The sequence below is a fragment of the Chionomys nivalis genome, chromosome X (assembly GCF_950005125.1).
Source record: "Chionomys nivalis chromosome X, mChiNiv1.1, whole genome shotgun sequence".
Classification (NCBI taxonomy): Eukaryota; Metazoa; Chordata; class Mammalia; order Rodentia; family Cricetidae; genus Chionomys; species Chionomys nivalis.
In genome coordinates this window covers 73,291,416-73,312,679 of record NC_080112.1, presented here as the reverse complement: position 1 = coordinate 73,312,679, position 21,264 = coordinate 73,291,416, and the positions used below count along the sequence as shown (strand labels likewise).

At 39.0% G+C, this 21,264-nt stretch overlaps 1 protein-coding gene across 2 annotated transcripts in view; it reads left to right on the top strand.

Moving 5' to 3' along the window:
- Window positions 1-21,264, top strand: part of Nexmif (neurite extension and migration factor) — a 78,564-nt gene that overhangs the window by 34,190 nt on the left and 23,110 nt on the right. Inside the window, exon 2 of one of the 2 annotated variants that reach the window (XM_057759162.1) lies at window positions 6,184-6,236. The exons of the other annotated variant lie outside the window; for it this stretch is intronic. The gene's annotated coding sequence lies outside the window, so the exon portion shown is untranslated. The remainder of the gene's footprint in view (window positions 1-6,183; window positions 6,237-21,264) is intronic. 2 annotated transcript variants of the gene reach the window in all.

Here is a 21,264-nt window from a genome sequence, read left to right as displayed (position 1 = left end):
AGTCCATAGTGACAATGTAAAACAGTATACCCAATACCAGTTCCACATTTGACAATTTGCTAGAATTACCCAAAAGTCATTATAATCAGATTACTATTTGTTATAGCAAAAAGATAGCAGTACTTACAAAGAAAAAATGTGCATTAGGCAAAGCCTTGAAGATTCCAGGAATAAGTTTCCAAAGTCTTCTCAGTACTAGAATCACACAGGATATGCTTAATCCCTAAGCAATGAGCTACATAAACACAGGGAAAGTATTTTTCTCGGAAATACTCTCTAAAAAGAAATCCTATATTTTAGTAATTGAGTGGAATTACCCAAAACCCAGATCCTACGGAAAGAAAGGACAGTGAATTACATTTTGTAAGAGCTATTTAGATACGTTTTATTGTATAGTTCAATATTTCAGGCATTCATGATGCTCTTGTCAGTTTGTAGCTCAGGGATCATTCTAAGACTTCATTTCTCAAGAGCCAACAGAGGACTAGTCACATAGGTGAGCACTTTGAAAAATACGTAAGATTTGAGAAATCTGGGTCTGCTAGGCTAACTTTTCCTTTTACAGATAGGTATTAAAATATTAAATTACTGTGTGTACCTATACAAGGTGATATGTGTTAATAATGAAGTGTATTAAATGTGAGAAAGTATTATCACAACTGTGTAATAAGAGTTAGAGTTGCTCTGGAATGTTATTAAGTACAGCAAGAATAGAAAATTGCATGGGAAGTAGGCTTGAAAATTGAAAAGATGTTTAAAAATCCTACTGAGGATTTCACTTTTCTCTCATTAGAAATAATTTCATCACCAGCACCATTCTGCTCCTCACCAGTTTCACATTGGACTTTCTTATCAACAACTATATATTTCTTGGTGGGTTCTTTTGGGGGGAGGGAGTTGTTGTAATTTGTCTGTTTATTTCAACTGTTATTTTTTCTTGCACAAGCCACATTGTTCAATCACCCAGGGGATTTTGGCAAAGATGTAGACCTTAAAGAAAATGCAAATTTGAACCGCTGAAAAAGAGGACAACCAGATGCTTCACAGAAAACTGTAGGCAAGTCTCAGTGAAGTGCTTTTACTATAGTGAATAGTACCAGTGGTAAAGCTCAATAAGAAAGGAGTTCATGTAAACCCGAGGATGGCTGTAGTGTATCACTTTTGAGCTAAGAACTGGTCTTCATTACTAGCCCAGCCTTGATGTTTCTTCTAAAGGGGATGGATGGGGGCTATGCTAAGGATGAAGAAAAATAGCATTAAAAGAAAATCCATGCATTTTGCATAGTGATAATGTCAGTGCATAGAGGTGAAGATGATATTGCAATACTCTTACCTAAAACACGACAAAGGAGAGTTCTGTTTGAACCCAAGTACTAATGGCAAACAGTAGGTTGATGAACAGCTTAGAAAGGCTTATCTTGCAGAGGAACCACAAACATCCTGATGGAACTTTGTTAGCAAAGTGGCTGTTAAATATATTTTATCTGCCTTCCAGCTCTTTCTCTGCTCTAAGCCCCATCCAAAAGTGGTATCAGAGGCAGTTGTCTTTATTCTGTGTATGAACTTGAATTGATTTATTTGTTTTGCTGGTATATTAACTTCACTCTTTGTCTTGGAGCAATGCCAGTGATTCTCCTTAAACTGGCCTTCATCTGCCAGACCTTACTGGCCCTGGAAAGTTTTCATATATAATGCAATATAGTCTCTTTAGAGTACTGGAAGAAAGGGACAGAGATAAGAGATCCTGAAATCAAGAGAACTCATTACTTCTTTTGAAGTAGAATATTTGGACGTTGTGTATAAAGAAATTAAGGACTGACTCATTCCTTGCCTTATTGCATTTTGCCTTAGAAAAGTTTCTTCTACCTTTTGTACCAGTTAAAATACTAAACCTATTGTGTAAATGTACCACATTTTCCTTATCCATTCTTCGGTTGAGGGACATTTAGGTTGTTTCCAGGTTCTGGCTATGACAAAAAATGCTGCTATGAACATAGTTGAGCACATGTCCTTATGGCACAATTGAGCATCCTTTGGATATATACCCAAAATTACTGGGTCTTGAGGAAAGTAATTTCCTAATTTTCTGATAAGTCACCACACTGACATTCAAAGGGGCTGTACCAGATTGCATTCCCACCATCAATGCATAAGTGTTCCCTTTTCCCCACAACCTCTCCTGCATAAGTTGTCATCAGTGTTTTTGATCTTAGCCATTCTTTCAGGTGTAAGATGGAATCTCAGAGTTGTGATTTGCATTTCTCTGATGACTAAGGATGTTGAGCATTTCCTTAAGTGTCTTTCAGCCATTTTAGATTACTCTGTTGAGAGTTCTCTGTTTAGGTCTGGACCCTGTTTTTTTATTGGGTTATTTGTTCTTTTGATGACTAGTTTCTTGAGTTCTTTATGTATTTTGGAGATCTGACCTCTGCCTACTGTGGGGTTAGTGAAGATCTTTTCCCATTCTGTAGGCTATCATTTTGTCTTGTTGACCATGTTCTTGGCTTTACATAATGGAGTACTACACAGCAGGAAAAAATAACATCTTGAATTTTGCAGGCGAATGGATGGAACTAGAAAACATCATTTTGAGTGAGGTAACCCAGACCCAGAAAGACAATTATCAAACTCATACGTATGAAAACACAAAGCAAAGAAAACCAGCCCACAAATCACAATCCCAGAGAACTTAGACAACAATGAGGACCCTAAGAGAAACATACATGGATCCAATCTACATGGGAAGTAGAAAAAGACAAGATCTCCTGAGTAAATTGGGAGTATGGGGACCTAGGGAGAGGATTGAAGGGGAGGGGAGAGGCAGGAAGGAGAGCAGAGAAAAATGTAGAGCTCAATAAAAATCAATAAAAAATACTAAACCTAGAATTTGCATAAATTTTTATAATAATACTTTCCTATGTATTATTGGATCCTTGCACTATTTTTTGTTTATGCACCAAGGTCAAACTCAAATGTTTTTTTTTCTACACAGACATTGACTTTAACTTCTTCTGACCTCTTGAGGAATTTTTGTAATATTCCCTTGATATTTAGTCAGCTTTTTTTTCTGTTTTGAAATTCTAATTATTCATACATGTATATGTTTCATTTATTAGATTGAGAAATGTTCAATGGCAGAATCGAGATAGGATTCACCCACAACTGACATAGTAGGCAAATAATGGAGAATGGAAAAGAAATAGAGTAGAAAACAAACACTCAAAACTTAGATAATATTGATAATCGTTTCATTACTAACAGACTTAAAACTTAAATTTGGACTTTTTAATAATCTTGTATCACTATTTTTGTATTATTATTTTAAAATTCTCCAACACACTGTTTCCCAGAACACACTCTTCATAAAGATGGAGATTCTTTTTTTAAAGTTGTGGGCCATGATAGATTGGCATAAATTCATTAGATAGTGTGTAAGATTCTTATGGGATATGCAGCTTAGTTGGTAAAGTGCTTTCCTAGGACACTGAGGCCCTGGGTTTGATCCGAAAGCTGCATAAACCTATTAAACATCTGTAAGAAACACCGGAGAGGTGGAGGTAAGAAGATAGAAGTACAAAGTCATCCTTGGCTACATTAAGATTTGAGGCCTGCCTGCTACAAGACACTCTTTCTCAAAACAAAACAAAATGTATAGAGGATGATAACCTGAGCAAGCAAATCAGTGAAAGCACATAAGGAGGATAGGGGAACATGGTTTTTTGATTTTAGGAGGGTTGGGTAATGTTGTTATTGTTGTTTGAAGTGACGAGACAACGTCTAATAGCCATGGATCTTTGGAGTATGCATTGAAAAATCATGCAGAAATGTGAAAATATTTAGTGGAAGCAAATAAGGCCCTGCAGAAGGCCTTCTAAGAGGAAATGAAGGAGGGGCTGGAGAAATAACTCAACAAGTGCATGTATTGCTCTTGTAGAGAGAAGGTGGTTTCCTTTGCCAGCACATTAACAACTACCTGTAACTCCAGTTCCAAAGGATTGGATTGTCTCTTCTGGCCTCCATGGGCACCGGATAAACACATGGAGGCAAAAGCACTCAGAAAAAAATTTAAAAATTAACCCTTTTTTAAAAAAAAAAAGAAGAAATAGGTTATAGAAGGGAAGACTTTGGGATTTCTGTCTACCAGCTCTTTTGGAGGTTGGACATGATGGTGAAGAATCAATTGTAAGTTTGAAGATAGTGCAAATTATTACCCTGGTCTCATAAAAAGTTTTAACTTGCTCAGTTAGCATAAAATATTAGCTGCAAAACTTCCAAACCAAAGCTCAGAGAAGGCCCTCTTTCAAGTTTGAAAGCTCTTAAATTCTTTACCATGGTAAGCAGAATTTGCCCTAGCATAAGAGAAGCTGCCAACTTACTGTGGGCCCTCTGACTCTCAAAATCAGAGCAATTGAAAGTAATTGGAGCTCTGCAGAGAGAATGTGTCCTTAACCTACTCTCCTTTCCTCCTTTTTCATCTGAATCTATCCTAAAAATACTATCAGTCACCATTTGGTTCAGGGTTCCCAGGTTCTTGCCTGCTGTTCAGGCCCTTACACATCTGTGTTATGGAATAGGTTTCCTAGATTGCAAAGACTTAAGGAAATTTTCAGCAAGTCATTTCCTGTCCCATTCTCAAGACTAGCAAGTGTGGAGAACCAATTGGCTCCACTAAGCAAGATATACTACACGCTGATAAGGGGAAATATAATACAAAATTCACAAACCCAAAGTCCAAGACTTCTGTTTTGCTGCTCCACTATTACTCCTTAGTTTCCCTTTCTCTCCATCTGCTCTAACTTCCTCTCTCAAACATACTTCTTACTGTTTGTTGTTTGATACCAACTTCACATTTGGTAAAGAACAAAAAACATGGAACATGTGATCTTATCTATTTCTACGACTAACCTCCTAATTCTGTTCTCTCAGCAGGAGAGCCCAGCATTCTCTCCTAATGTTCACTTCCAACAAATACCCTCTTATTTCTGTAGAGAGCAGCACTAAAATTTACTTATAACTTCCCACCCTGAACATGAGCAAGGAAGGCAGGACCACGAGGCACCCACCCACTGAGACAGTGGGTCTGATCTATTGGGAGCTCACCAAGGCCAGCTGGACTGTGACTGAAAAAGCATGGGATAAAACCGGACTCTCTGAACATGGCAGACAATGAGAGCTGATGAGAGGCCAAGGACAATGGCATGGGGTTTTGATCCTACTTCATGTTCTGGCTTTGTGGGAGCCTAGACAGTTTGGATGTTCACCTTCCTAGACCTGGATGGAGTGGGGAGGACCTTGGACTTTCCACAGGGCAGGGAACCCTGACTGCTCTTGGGGCTGGAGAGGGAGAAGAGGAGTGGGGGGAGGGGGAGAGGGGCGGGAGGAGGGGGAGGGAAATGGGAGGCGGGGAGGAGGCGGAAAATTTTTTTTTCAATAAAAAAAAAAAAACTTCCCACCCAAATACTAAGCAGGTCTCCCATCCAAGTATTAACCAGGGCTGATGCTGCTTAGCTTCTAAAATCAGGCAAGATAGAGCACATTCAGGGTGATATGGCTGTAGACTGCTTTATACCTTCCAAAAGCCTGTCTCTGAAAACTAAACAAAGAAAGTGGTAAAGTAGGAGCCAGATCCTTGAAACAGAACTATGGGCGGCATGACAGAATACTTGTATTAATAGAAGGAGCATAGGTCCTGACAACCTTATTTTTGACTTAGTTTCCATTTAAATATAGCCCACCTTATAGTTATGATAAATTAATGTACCATTAAGATAATAATTGTCATCTCTGGAGCTAGAAAGCTGTTAAGAGTGTTTGCTGCTCTCACCAAGACATAGAATTCAGTTTGCAACACCCACATCAGTCAGGCAGTTCACACTTGCCTGTAAGGTCATCTCCAGACGATCCAAGGCCTTCTGGCTTCCACATGTACCTACCTTCTCCTCACCCCCTTCTCTCTCCCTCTTCCTCTCTCTCTCTCTCCCTCTCCATATGCACACACATACACACAAATAAAATTAATCTTTTTGAAAAGAGAATTGGCATTCTTATTTGTATCATCTAACGATAACTAGCACATACTTTTAAAACATCTGTAGGTTCACATACAATGCAATGGATTTCATTACAGTATTTTTATGATACTTTGTTCTTATTTGTTCTCTTATTTGTTCCCTTCCTATACAGCCCTCTCCTGTCCCTTTGACCCTCTATTGCTGGTTGTCTGCTGCTTCCTTCTGGTATGTATTCTGTTACTCTCTTTTCATGACCCCTTCATGTCTACTTAAGATCTCGCACATGTGCGTGGGCGTGCACGCACAATGGTGACACATTCTTTTAATCCCAGTGCTTGGGAGGCAGAGACAAATGACTCTCTGAGTTTGAGGCCAGCCTGCTCTATAGAGCTAGTTGCAGGACAGCCAGGATTGTTATACCGAGAAACCATATTTAGAAAACAAACAAACGAAAAGATCTCCCTCCCCTTTCATAGTCCCCTTTAGAAATTTCATGGCCTACATGTACATGTACACACATGCCTACATTCACACAAATTTAGATTAGATTTCATATATGGTAGAAAAAATGTAGTATTTGTCTTTCTGAATCTGGCTTATTTCTCTTAAGAAAATTAATATTAAGAGGCTTAATATTTTCGTACTGTGTATTTTCCTAGAAATGTGATGATTTTGATTTTTTATGGCTGAATAAAATTCTACTGTGTATGTGTACCATATTCTCCTTATTCATTTAATCTGATAATGAATATTTAGGCTAGTTCTATTTCTTAGCTCTTGTGAATAGGTTTATAGTAATCACGGATAAACAGGTATCTCTATAGTAGAACTTGAGTCACAAATCACCCCCCCCCACACACACACACACACTGTGCTGTCCCTTATCTGTCCAAATTCTCTATACTGTAATCAGATCTTGTTTTTACTACTTCCTAGCTTTAAGTGTTTTGTTGGTTTCTTGATTTATTTGACTCTTTTTTTATTAAAAATTTCTGCCTCCTCCTCGCCTCCCATTTCCCTCCCCCTCCCCCTCCCTCTCCAGTCCAAAGAGCAGTCAAGGTTCCCTGCCCTGTGGGAAGTCCAAGGTCCTCCCCCCTCCATCCAGGTCTAGGAAGGTGAACATCCAAACAGGCTATGCTCCCACAAAGCCAGTACCTGCAGTAGGATCAAAACCCAGTGCCATTGTCCTTGGCTTCTCCGTCAGCCCTCATTGTCCACCACGTTCAGAGAGTCCTGTTTGATCCCATGCTTTTTCAGTCCCAGTCCAGCTGGCCTTGGTGAGCTCCCATTAGATCAGCCCCACTGTCTCAGTGGGTGGACGCACCCCTCGCGGTCCTGACTTCCTTTCTCATGTTCTCCCTCCTTCTGCTCCTCATTTGGACCTTGGGAGCTCAGTCTGGTGCTCCAATGTGGGTTTCTGTCTCTATCTCCATCCATCGCCAGATGAAGGTTCTATGGTGATATGCAAGATATTCATCAGTGTGGCTATAGTATAGGGCCAGTTCAGATGCCCTCTCCTCAGCCGCCCAAGGAACTAGCTGGGGACATCTCCATGGACAACTGGGAACCCGTCTAGAGTCAAGTCTCTTGCCAACCCTAAAATGGCTCCCTTAATTAAGATATATACTTCCCTGCTCCCATATTTCTCCATCCATGAAAGAAAAATAATGCCCAATTTATAGTTCTATTGCACAGATCAAATAAAATAACAGATGCAACATGTCTATAGCCTATAAAATACTGTGAAAGTATAAGGTAGTTTTATGCTGTTAGTCAAGAAATGTCAAAAGGCACCAAATTTTATCACATTTATGAACTGTGATTTTTCACTAGATCATGTGCTAGATTGTACCAGGTCTATTTATAGACTCAGATTTGCTTATGTTCAGTTCACTTGGATACCTTGAATAAAGTTAACATTAAGGGAAAAAATCTAATCTTTTTTCTGTTTGATACAAAGGCCAGTAGCAATTACATCACTTGAATGTAGTTAGATTTCTTTTTCAGTTGGTATTTTGGTGAAATCCCTAATGAATACCCAGGAGTGATTAAAACAGACTGCCTTTAACAGAGGAAATATGTTACAGGCAATTAGTAAAATGTAAGAAACTTAGATGAAAACTGAATCTACATTTCCCTAGCTACTTCTAAGTATGAAACAAAAATCTATATTCCAAATTTCCCTATATGTAGAAATATCCTTGAGGAGGTGACAAGAAAATATTAAATAATTCTTCATTGCGTACCATTATAAGAATCCCTTCCCTGGAGAGATGGAGACAAAGGATTACCCTACTTTTAACACGCCCCAAGACAAACCAAGGTATCGTTACATCAAAGTTTATCTTAGGCAAACACTGAGTTTATTGTGTTTACTGACGGAGAATATGTGACTTCAGAAAGTCTCACCCAACTTCTTCAGAGATACAAAGATGGCGGACCCTCACACATGCATCATTTCACCTTTCCCAGTCTATATAATCCCAAGACCGCGAGGGCATGTGCGATTAAGGTAGAATTTCCTACAAATGACTGGGAGGTGCAGGAAGGAGTTGTGGCTTCTCGAGTGAGGGTGCAGTGTCTGTCCCTAGCCTCTCCTTCTCTCTCTGAGGGAATAGCAATATTCAACAGTCTAATCTTGGTATCTTTCTGGTCTCGTGTAAACAAGCATAGCTCATCTGATGAAGCTGTTTTCTTTGGAGTACCACATTCTAAACATATATTTGGATCACTGTGTAGAGGCTTAGTGTGGTAGTGTATGTAAAAGTCTAAGATAATGTAGCATGTATTAAATGTTGTGGAACAGAAGGCATTCAGAAAAAGTGGAGATCTGTGTAGGCCAGAATAGATTTTAGAAGGCCAGGAGAAAGACAGCAAGGATATTTTTGTGTATATTGGGTCAGGAAAAGAAAGAGTATCTATCTTCCAGACAGAAGGATCATGTTAGGTACTGTGCATGATACCAGTTAAGGCTCTTGAGATACGGCAGGGACCAACTATAGAAGTCTTTGAAATCCTGTTAGAGATCACTAAATTGGTTATGGTAGGCAGCGGTGACCCTTTGTGAATTACTGAGTCAGAAACCTGAAGAAAAATAATATGTTAAGCAATACACGGGGTATATTATTGTAGACATAAGCACCTACTACAAAATTCACTTGTTAATGTATGATGTGGTGGTAGGTATGAAGAAAGCAATATGCCCTGAAAGCAAGATATAACCAGAAAGATAGAACACTAAGAACACTGGGGACCATAAAGTCCTTATCAATCAATCAGAAGACTGACATAATAGGGAATTTTAGAGGAAAATTCCCTATTGGAAATAAATTTTATCAGTAAATGACTACTTTATAGGTAGGCCTAAAATGTAATACTTTCCAAGAGCTAAATCAGTGAATGGCTTCTGGATCTGACCAACTTGCAGGAACCAAAATGTGCAACCATCTTTCTTCTCAAAGCTTTTGGTCTCAACATTTGTATTAGTCTGACTAGGTCAAAATGACCTTTGTTGTCTGAAAAGAAAGAGGTACCAAAGACAAATTGAACAAACCTAGCATCAAAAGACTATAAACAAAGGAGAAATTATATGACAAATGTCATTTAAGTAGCCAGTTCTTTTGAGTTCCTCGGGAAAATGTTGCTCACTTTGACACACATCAATAGACACAATCATATGCATCTCCCCTCTACCCTAAAATGCCCATATGCAACCTGAACATAACTGTCCTGGAATGATAAGGCTGTGCGACTTTGAGAAGTTTACTTAGAACTCTAAGAATCCTTAGTTTTCTCCTTTGTGAAAAGGTACTTCAGGGTTTTTTGTGTAAGGATTAAATAATATAAATCAATATAAAGATTCTAGAATATGGTATGTATTTGGTAAAGTTAGTATAATTATAAGACATCAAGAGGAGACTAGTCAGCTTATTACTGACTGGGTCTTAAACTTGAATTCATTTTAAAACAGCAAACATTTCTCCCAGCTTGCTGTTTAATTGGTAGCTAATGGGTAGAATTTCGCCTACTCTGATAGCAGCTGCTTAAAATAGTAACTGGATTTAAGTTTATGTGACTGCCTACAGTTATGTAGAGGTTATGTTGGAGGAGTGGTAGCATGACTCTAATTTAACTGGTGTAAAATACACATTATCTCATAGAATTTGCTTATGACATAGCTTCACTTGAGAGAACTTAAGAGTGAAGCTACCATATGGAAATCTTTGGAAATAAGAACTATTTGTTGGCATTCACCTGAGATATGCTGTCTGTGGAGCCTGTTAACACACACCAGACACATGGATATTGTCCATTGATCTACAGTACATTTGATGGCATACTCATATTTTTGGTTATGCTTAGGTGCTTGGATGAATTGACTTCTTTGTTCAGAAGGACTGGGATTTAATCTTAAAAAGTACAAATAATACCATGACTTTTCCCCAGTGAAGTTATGTGTATATCTTGCACCTTTGCTTTTGATCACTTTTACAGTTATGTAAACAAATAAATAATTCTTTATAAGTATAAATAAATTACACAAGGATAGCTAAATAAGGGAGCAGAGACAAGATGGCCGAGCCATGCAAGGCTCCCTGCGGCTGCCATTGAGGGGCTGTGGTGGCTGGAAACTAAGCCAGAGCTAGGGTGCTGCCCTGCTGCGAGGAGTCCACAGAACCCACAATATCTCTGGAAGAGCTTTAAAAAGGAAAGTCTGATGGGAAGATGCTTTTTTTAAAAAGTGGTCTCACAAAATTGGAAGGAAAGCTGGTGGAGCAGAGTAGCGCACACAGCAGAGAATGGGGCAACTCGAGATGGGGCGATGAAGGGTATGGGAGCAATATGGGAAAGTGCAGCCACACTGGACAAAGAACATGGCATTACTGAAGAGGACCAGCCCCCTGGTCAGCCCACAGCATGGAGCCGCAGCAGATACAGTTCATGCAGCTACAAGCACAGCAGTCCTGCCCAGTGAGCCTCCATGTGCGGTGGCCTGGAGCTCATTTGAATCCTGTCCCCAGACACCCAGCCTAGCCACAACACCACCCTGACTCTGAGCAACAGCAGGATATCCAAGGCGAGTCTCAGTGATAGTCCAGTATTTACGGTGCTTCAGAAGCCAGAAGCCTTAAACCAGACCAATGACACCTGCTATGAGTGTTTGCATGTAAAGCTGTTTGGGGGAAAATATACTGTGTGAGACACTGCAGTTTGTGGGAAAGATGGAGGAACAGAACGGCATGTGCACAGAGGAGAGAGGTGGAACTAGAGATGAGACATTGGTGACAGGTGTGGGAGAAGGCTGCTGTGCTGTGGACGGGGAGCATGTTGTTGCCGGGTAGGGCCAGCAGAGCGGAGTGCGTGTGCAGCAGCCTGGAGTTCTTGAAGTCTCTGCCCCAGACACAATCACTCTGGCTCTGAGCAACAACAGGATGCCTGAGGTGGAGAATGGGTCATTTTCTGGATTGAGACCTCTAGGGTCCCTGCTGCCCCCTGGAGGCCATGTTGATATCTGTCATCTGTGCTAAAGCGAGGGGATGTGCTGTTTGTTGTCTGTGGTTCATGCTGCCACCCCACACCATGTTGATTCCCAGGGTCCCTGTGGACACCTGTGGTCTGTGCTGCCCCTTGGCCTGTGCTGCTTCCAGAAGCCAGGTGGACGCTCATGATCGGTGCTACCACAAGAGGCCGTATTGATGTCTATGGTCCATGTTGCTCCTGGGCCCATGCTGATGTGAGAGACCTGTGCTGTCTCCGAGGGTCATGTTGGTGTCCTTGGTCCTACTGTGGACCAAGGCCGTGTGGATGCCCATGGCCCGAGTTACCACTGAAGGACATGTGGATGTTCATGTTCTGTGCTATATCCCCTGGAACCACGATGGTGCCCGTGGTCTGTGCTGCCACTGGAGGCCATGCTGAGGTCCATGGTTTGAGCTGCGACTGAAGACCTTGTTGATGTCTGTGGTCTGTGCTGCCACCTGAAGTCATGTTGGTGTCTGTGGCTCATGTTGTCTTCGGAGTCCATGTTGATGCCCGAATATCAGTGGCCTGTGCTGCAGCCATGGGCCATGATGATGTTCATGGTCCATGCTGTGTTTGAGGGCCTTGTTGTGGCTGTACTGCCTCCGGAGACCATACTGATGCCCGTGGTCCATGCTGACCCTGGAGGCCATGTGGGTGTCTGTGGTCCGTGCTATCACCAGAAACCATGTGGAAGTCTGTGATCTGTGCTGCCCCTGACTGTAGAGGGTAAGGAGCTTCTTCTGCAGTTGTATCAAGGACTGAAGACTCACAGTTGAGAAGAGACTTAGAAGGCTTCTGTGACAACCTCTCTCACCCACCTCCACCCCCCAAAAGAAACAGTCTAGATAGGAAGCCATTGAACAGAACTCTTAAAAATTGTGAGAAGGATGCTGAAGTGTAGCTCTTCACAGTTGATGGCTTCTTGTGGGAGTGTGGGTAGGAAAGGATTCAGTTTTCTTTAAGGGGCTGACTACTGAAGTTTGACCATGCTCCAGGGAGTATATGGGCAATACAAACTGGACTTGGGTTTTCTTTCTTTCTTTTTTTTCTATTCTTTTTTGTTGGGGGAATAGCATCAGAGTGGGGGCAGACCTACGAAGATTGGGGAGTGAATGTGATTGGTGTACATAATGTAAAACTTCCAAATAATCAATGAAAATATTTTGTTGGAAACAAATAACTAAGAGCAAAGCTACAATTAGGTATTTGTGGATCATTGGATCTAAGATGCCACAATATTCTCTTTGAAGCAAGTAATAAAATGTTTAACCTGCCTTGGCTATTCCACTATAATGGATCTAATTTTTAGGGTACCTTACATTGCCTTGTCATCCATAGATTCCTGGTGACAATTATTCGAGTGACCACAAAGATTTTAGTGTCAGTAGCTATAGCTGCCACCTTATCCTCAGGCTGAAGTTATGAGCAAAAAATAGCAGTCAACTTCATTATAGTAACTCACCTGAAAAGTTTCCAATGTTCTGCTCTCCATAACTACTTACTAGAAGGAAAAAACCGGCTCGTTGGTCTCAGTTCTTCATAGGACAAAACGTAAGATTGTTTCTCTGGCAAGCTCAGTACATGAGTAAGACATTCGCAAAATTACCAGCTGATTCTGGGATGCGTTTGCAAATAACAAGTACTTTTTATTAAAAAAATCTCTGTAGGGGTTATTGTTTTTTAATTATAGGACCATCTTTAGAGTACTGTCTTTATAATGCTAGTTTTTACCTTTTCAATATCCAGCATCTTGATTTAAAAAAAAGCCTACCAGTTAAACATATTGTGGCTAGGATCAAGATAGGAATGCCTTGTCTGAATATGGTACAATTTCCCCAGACCTATATAAATATACTGGAACATTTTGTGAACAGAGGGAATAAATGATAGCACAGAACTTATTGAGGAAACTAGAAATTTAGAGCAAAAATGAAAAGAGGTCAATGAAAGACAGAGCAGAAAGAGGTAGTAAAATTAATTTAGGTTAGACTAATAGCCTCCACTCCAAATCTTTTAATATGTGTCAAAATAACTTGTCTATAATCCATAGGTTGTCTTATTATGTAGTAGATTCAATTTACTCTAGCAAAATTTTTATCTAGGTATGTAACGAGAACTAATTAGGCTGTCTTTTACATTGGAAAATAACCAAAATGTAGATTTTTTTCCTTTAACGCATAATAGAGATATTAAAAGACATTTTACTACAGGTGTCTCTCCTATGACTCAAAACTCATATCCTTACCTTCTTACTGAATTGTATCTTTGCCTTTAAGTGAGAACGATTCTTTGGGCCCTAATGATCCTCAGAGTTCAGAAGAAATGTATTATGTAGTAAAGAAAGTCAGTAATATCACCACATTTTATTTTGGTATCTTCTAACTCAAACATAGTACCTACCTTAGTGATCTAAGAGTTGCGGAGCATGTTTTATGGTGAACAACTGTTTTCTTTATTGAGAATGTTATGGGTCAATATACTTATGTATCATAAATGACAATTGAATGAATGATCCATTGAATATTTATTTAAAATCTGTAACTACTTAACAAAAGTCTGATTTGTTTCTTAAAAAGTCAGTCACTGTGTGTGTGTGTGTGTGTGTGTGTGTGTGTGTGTGTGTGTGTGTGTGTGTGTGTACTTCAACCAAGCTTGTCATGCATATTAAGCTGAGGACTCTTTCAGGCCAAAGTATCTTCTATTCATTTTCTTGAGGTGCTGGGAGTTGAACCTAAGCATTCTTGCATCCATTGTTCCTTCATCTGAGCCCCAAACAGCCTTTAAATGGAAAAAGTAGGAATCTTCATCTTCGTTTTACAGAATTACATATCAATAACGTGATGAAGCCATAATTTAAACTTTAGCTCTGGCGCCTAGTCCAGCATTCCTCTTGTTTCCCACTATGAACTTGTGTGATTCATTTTAGGTTGGCTAGCCTAAAGTGCTACTTTGATCATTTTTCTTCACTACTAAAAACTGCATTGAATAAAATAAAATACAGTATACAAAGCCTTCAGGGCCCACGCAGCCCATCTCAGCAACTTTATATTATTGTTTTCTTGGCCTTTACTTTTTCACATCTGCAAACCAACATGACAGATTGTTTTTACTGACTCACAGTATGGTGATCTTCAAATACAAGAATGTATGTGACCATCTCATTAATTTGCAAAGTTCTCTGTAGTCAATATTCATTTATGAGTTCCTTAAATTTAATTGGAAGCAACACTGGAAAAACATACTGAGACTCTGTCTCAAAAACAAAAAAATCAAACAAAACACACCAGAATTTCTTCTTGGACCCTTCTTATTGTACTTTTTTGATTAAATTTTATTTGACAAAAATATCTTGAGTGTAATCTTGATTTCAGGTGTTCTACAAGCTGAGAAACGACTTCAGTCTCCCCTGCCATTTTTTTAATTAGTTTCCTGTAAGTAGACATTTTATATATGAAAAGTTCAACGGGATTGTTTTACTACAGCAGCATGTTAACGAGTTCAAGGTTGCTCCGTAAGTCTTAGCATCAGTTCGCAGATTTGTTATTAATCTTTTAATTACCACACACAAAAAAACAAGTTTCATCATGACATATTCATTATATTTTGTTTATTTTTGCACACCACTTCCTTTCCCTGTTCTTCTTGCTGGTCCTCTTCTGCCACCCAAATTGCCCCACTTTCTATTTTTTTTTTTTTTTTTTTTTTTTTTTTTTTGGTTTTTCGAGACAGGGTTTCTCTGTGGTTTTGGAGCCTGTCCTGGAACTAGCTCTTGTAGACCAGGCTGGTCTCGAACTCACAGAGATCCGCCTGCCTCTGCCTCCCGAGTGCTGGGATTAAAGGCGTGCGCCACCACCGCCCGGCTCCCACTTTCTATTTTCATGGCACATACATTATAGTATCCTATCTTGTTTCCCCATCCTGCTCTTTAGACATCTTCCTCACCTCTCACGATGCCCTTTCTACTTTCATGGTGTGTGTGTGTGTGTGTGTGTGCACGTGCGAGTGTGTGAGTCGTTTCATTTCCATACAGAGAATGTTTCAGACTAATGTGGCACTGTACTTACGTGTCATAAATGGCAGTAGAATAAATGATCAACTTAGAGAGAGTCTATTTTTATGGCCCCATCAAAGACTGAACTGTTGCCCTCAGCCCAGGTACGTTAGCCTGTTATGTGTGATAGGACCAGGAGTAACTTAGTGTTCGATCTAAATCCTGATTTCTTTCTTGCTAGTTAGATGGACTTCAATGAGTTAACTTTTTCTGAGATTTTTTTCCTAATTTATTAAAGGAAAGAATAACAGCTGTTCAACATAACTGCTGTTTGCATTAATGTAATAAATGTATTTAAAATGCTTAGTAGAGTATCACTCAATACACGCTAATCTTCTTTTACCATACTGTGAATGTAAAATGTAACCAGTTGAGCTTGTGGGTGGATCAGTGTAAAATACATCCCCACTCCTAGTGAAAGACCTTCTGAGAACATATCTTAGGCATGGAGAGTGTTGCCATCATCCTATCTGAATACTAATGGCAGCATTATTATAGATATACATGCAAGCAAATACTCCATCTTTAGCAGCTGTGTTTAGTTAAGTAACAGATTTAGAAAGTGCAGACTTTAATCTGTGTTTTCTCCTTGGATTTCATCACCATCTGATTTACTTTTTGCTGGATAAAAAGTGTAATTGTAGCTTGATTTTCCCCTCCCTACACACAAATTCCAGCCATCCTCTAAAGAGAAAGCTGCCTTTTTAAAAAGCCTAAATAAGAAACTGTAAATATTTGAAAGATATGGCAATAAGTGGATACCTGAAGAGGACTTTAGAGTAAAAGCTTTAATGACTAATGCCTTTTTCCTGAAAAGTCCTGTTTTCTTTATGTCCGTGAGGAATCGATGACTGTAGAGACAGCATATCAAAACTATTTTTCCCTGTTGCATAGATGGGTGAGTTAGTAGCCAAGAAAGAAACTATCATTGAGTACAAGAGGATAGAAGCAGTGTTGTTGGAATTGGAGGCATTTCTTTCCTCACAGAGGGGCTGGAAGACAAGGCAACAGAGACTTTCATTGCCAACCTTCTGAGACACAAACTATTGGTTCCTCTAGCCTCTCTCTTCCACCTAAAATCTTTGGATTCTGGACTCTACCTTGGGATTTGCAATTTGATTGCATAGGATTATCAAGATATAGGGAAAAGATCAAATGTGGTCTTCAGAGTAGCTCTGGGGACCAGAGCTAGAAGGTAGTATTATCCTAGGGTTATGTGAAACCATTAAGGCTATAGTCACCAAGAAGCTCTACTACTGAGAGGCCAAATGTTTTCAACGTATCCTTAACCATGTCCCTTCGTACTTACTGGTCAGCAGCAGGCAGATCTGTAATCCCACTGCTCCCCCAGTGAGCTGAGTGGAAGCAGAGACATGAATATGCCTGGATGCTCTCAGGCCAGCTAGCTTGGTGTGCACAGTAGCAAATGAGATTCTGTCTCATACAGTGGAAACTGGGGACTCCTATACAAGGTTGTTCCCTGACCTCAAATTGAAGCTGTAGTATGTTCATAAATGTGTGTGTGTTTATGTGTAGACACACATACATACATACACATGCACATTATACACATGTATGCACAAAGGTTAAAAAGTTAGTGTATAGATAAACCACTCACTTCTCATATTAACTGTATGAGAGAGGGGAAAGGAGATATTATATAAATGAAGAACTGGGGCTTGGAGAATGAAGTGATTTTTCTCAGCATCACACAGCTAATAAATGGCACAGCTGAGACTCAGAAGCCAACCTGCTGACTTCATTCAAGACTAGACAAATTTCTTTTTCTCCATAGTCTTCTACCAATATCCAAAAATAACACTACTTAAGTATTATCTATTACTGTCACTATTGTTATAGTATATATAGCCATCTTTATGAAATAGTTGTGGCAGAGAGAAAAAGAAATTAAATGCATTTATTAAAGCTGTGTACTCAGGACTAAAGGAATGTATAACAGTAATAAGTAGCTGTTGTTGGGCCATAGCCCCCTAAAGTTGATTTGAGATTTTTGATTCTATAGCCTAGACTTACTAGGGTTATGGAATCAAGAATATAAAACCAACCAATCCTACTTAGGTAGCCTTCCTTTTGGAGCCATTCCCTGGCCCACGAAGTACCTCTAGTACCTGAAACTTGTGAATAGTTATGGATAGGTATGGCAAAATACAGTTGTTATCTTGGAAACCTAAAGCAGTCATGTGTCACCAAATAAAATTTATGAAATCGCTTTTAAGATATCTTGATTATAAATGTGTTAAAACATAAACAGTATGATAAAAGTATAGAATATGCAGATGTGACAAATGATGGACTGTTGAGGTTGAGGATACATAGCTAAGAGCAGGTTCTTCTATTTTTCTTTCTGCCTTCATTCATGATAGCTCAGGAAGCTTTTAATTTCTTTTCATAGGGTTAGCATTTGATTTTCATTTTCGTTTTCATGATATGTTTGCACTTAACTGGTGCAGTGGCAGGTTGACTTGTGCTGTTTGCTTTTCGCAAACCTTGATTGCAATCTAGCCTGGGATCGCAGGGAAATTGTAGAGTGCCACCAGCACTAATATCTAGCAAAGTGGAATGGAGTGCGCTGTCATTTCATCTGCCTTTGAAACTCTGCACAGACACTCAGAGAAATGTGGCCGGACATTCCTGAAAAGGCATGCTTTTTGCAAAAACAGGGAAATCCGGGGCCAAGGTGACAAAGGCAAAGAATGCTTGTCATCCTTGACCAATTTACATGTATTTTGATTGAAAAATCTTTGTGACTTTCACTGAGGAAAAACTATGGATTGGGTTTTTAAGAATTTGTTAACCTATTGCATTCCTCCACTCCCTAAAGCTCCTTGTCTTTGACAAAAATGTCTGTCCTTTATTTAAAAATGCAACCCAAATATGGCTGAGTGAGTGAATGCCTTCTGTTACTCTTTCTCATAGATAGCTAACTTGATAAGGGCCTAATTTTTATTGGACTTGCTGTGTTTTCGTGTGTAGCTTTTTAGAAGTTGACCAGATTTATTTTAGATTTATGCAGCTGGAGCTAAAGCTACCCAGTCTACTTGTTCCATCCATTACTTGAATCTGTTCTTTAATGTTGTCAAATTGTTCCCCAGCTTCTTGAATGATTCTGGTGACAGAGAGCTCACTTTTTTCCTATGCCTCTTCCCTTAGCATTCATTTCATCTTAAGACTTTTTTCTTAGTAATCTAAGCTAGTATGCCTCCCTCAAGTTATTTCCCATTGTGGTCTAACCACGTTCTAGTTCAACCTTTTGTGGTGGATATATTTAAAGACAGAAAACACATTTCTTAGATTTCCTTCCCCAAACAAAACTACAATTTTAAGTGTTGTTGTTCTGGACTTTTCCTTCTTAATAATTTTCAGTTTCCTGCATTACTTATTGATGCTGATTAGAGCATTCATTAATTTCCTTTCTTCCACCTTAATGATAACCTGTGTCCCTTGTTGTTACTTATTTGTATTTCCATAGTTTGTTGTTTTGTGTTCTTTGTGAGACAGAATTTTATTATGTAACCCTGATTTTCCTGGGACTTTCTATGTAGATCAGGCTGGCCTGAAGTCACAGTAATCCATCTGCCTTTTCCTCCTGACTGATAGGACTAAAGGCATGTGTCACTACTGCTATCCCAGTTTTTAATGTATTTTTGTAGATTGTTAATGTCTTAATGTTAGAACATTAGCACTGATGAGTGATTTTAATTAAAACACATGCCATCAACATCTTCTTCCTACCCATCCTCCCTCCCTCAGGAGACAAATATTCTAATTTGGCATGACATTATCTGGCCTAAGAGTGCCTGGCATCTGAAGCGCCTAAAGGTCATCTTCCACTGGTTCAGCCTTCCAGAATGGTTGAATTAAGTTCAAACTCAGGACGCTTTTGAAATCTTAAATCTCTCCGGGGATGTTTTTCATAACATCTTTGAACTTGATAATGCTACAATAAATGAAATATGCTGTACTGGATTAAAAGGTTATTTCCCTGGTGTGTCAAGTTAACAGACAGCATGAAACTTCCCATTAGGCCTTGGACATCTCTGGCTGTCAGTGTTGTAACCCTGTCTCCATTAGGTCCCTAACCCCTGCTGCTCTGTAGAAACGTTAGCCAGGAAGTTACCTGTCAGAATGAATGTTGAATGGCAGCAAGGCCAAGAAAAGAAAAGTCCAAAACAAACAAAAGATATGAGAGACTTTAGAAGCTCATAATTTGAGTCCAGGGAATCAGGGCCAAAGACCGATGGAAACCCATTATTTGAAGTTAAGAATAGGAAAGAAACCTCATTCCAGACAAACAAAATTGACAATGGCAGCAACAGTCAATGAATAATATCAGTAAATTAAAATAATAAAGGACAGGACAAGTGTTGTGATACCTTCAATTAAAAATAAGCTCACATAGCCAAATACTTCCACTTATTAGTCTTTTAAAGACTTTTAAATGATGTCCGTGTATCCTGAGTATCTATCAAAATGAAAGTAAATGTGCAAAATGTGGTATGTATATACCATAATCCATTATATAATAGATAAAACTTTTTAAAATAAAATATATGCATAGGAGTGTGAACAAATCTTACAAATGTGACATTTACTGATAATTAAAATAATGAGGCCTAGCATGGTCATGCACTCTTGTAATCCAGGACTTGCAAGAGGACCACTGTAACTTTGAAGCTAGTCTGACCTACATAGTGAGTTCAAGGCTGGCCAGCACTAAGAGAAAAAAAAACTTAAATACTGAGATATATAGCATGATACCATTTACATGTAAAATTTAAGTATAACACATAACTACTCCTTTAAATGAATGTAGAGAAATGTATATTTACCACATTAGAAGGGTTACCTATGAAAGAGTATAGGAATAAACAAGAATAACTGAGTAGTATACAAGAAGAAATTTTGCTTGGATCATTGGTGCTATTAACCCTTTTCATTTGAGAGCAATAAAATAATAAACATTAGGCATGCATGTGCAAATTTTAAAAGATTAGCTGATTAGGAAGAAACAACAATAATACTATCTGGTTTACATTTCTATGATAGTGAAAATGTTCTGTATTGGCTACATTAGCCACGTGTCATTACTGACATCTGAAATGTGACGAGAATGACTGATGAGCTGGTCTTAATCTAATTTCATTTAATTAATCTCTATTTAAATTTGAACATTTCCAGTTGACTAGTAGGTACTATATTGAAAGGTGAAATTTGGATATTTTAATAAAGACCAAATAGTTGCACAGAAAAGGTAGATGAACTCTATAGTTTTCTTTAAGAAACATGGTCATTATAATACTTAGCTCTACTGATAGATGAGAGAACAGTAAAAGAACTAAGAAAATATGGAAAGAATGTGATCATCCTTGCCTTCTTAAGAAACTATTTTTCTCGTTAATAAGTGACCTTCCACAAGCCTGGTCCCTCAACAGTCTTTCCTACTGGGTGATAGAACTAGGAAGAGTCCTGCATAATCAACTGTTGCTGCTCAACACGTGAGGACTTTGAAACAGAAGCATTCGATTAAGGATTGCTACCCAGGCTTTAAAGCACATAGGGTACCAGAATGCCATTCATTTGGTTTGGATATCATCCAAGATTAACTTGGCCCGAATGCTTCAGAAGATATCTCAGGGAGTTACTTTTGATTATGTTGTT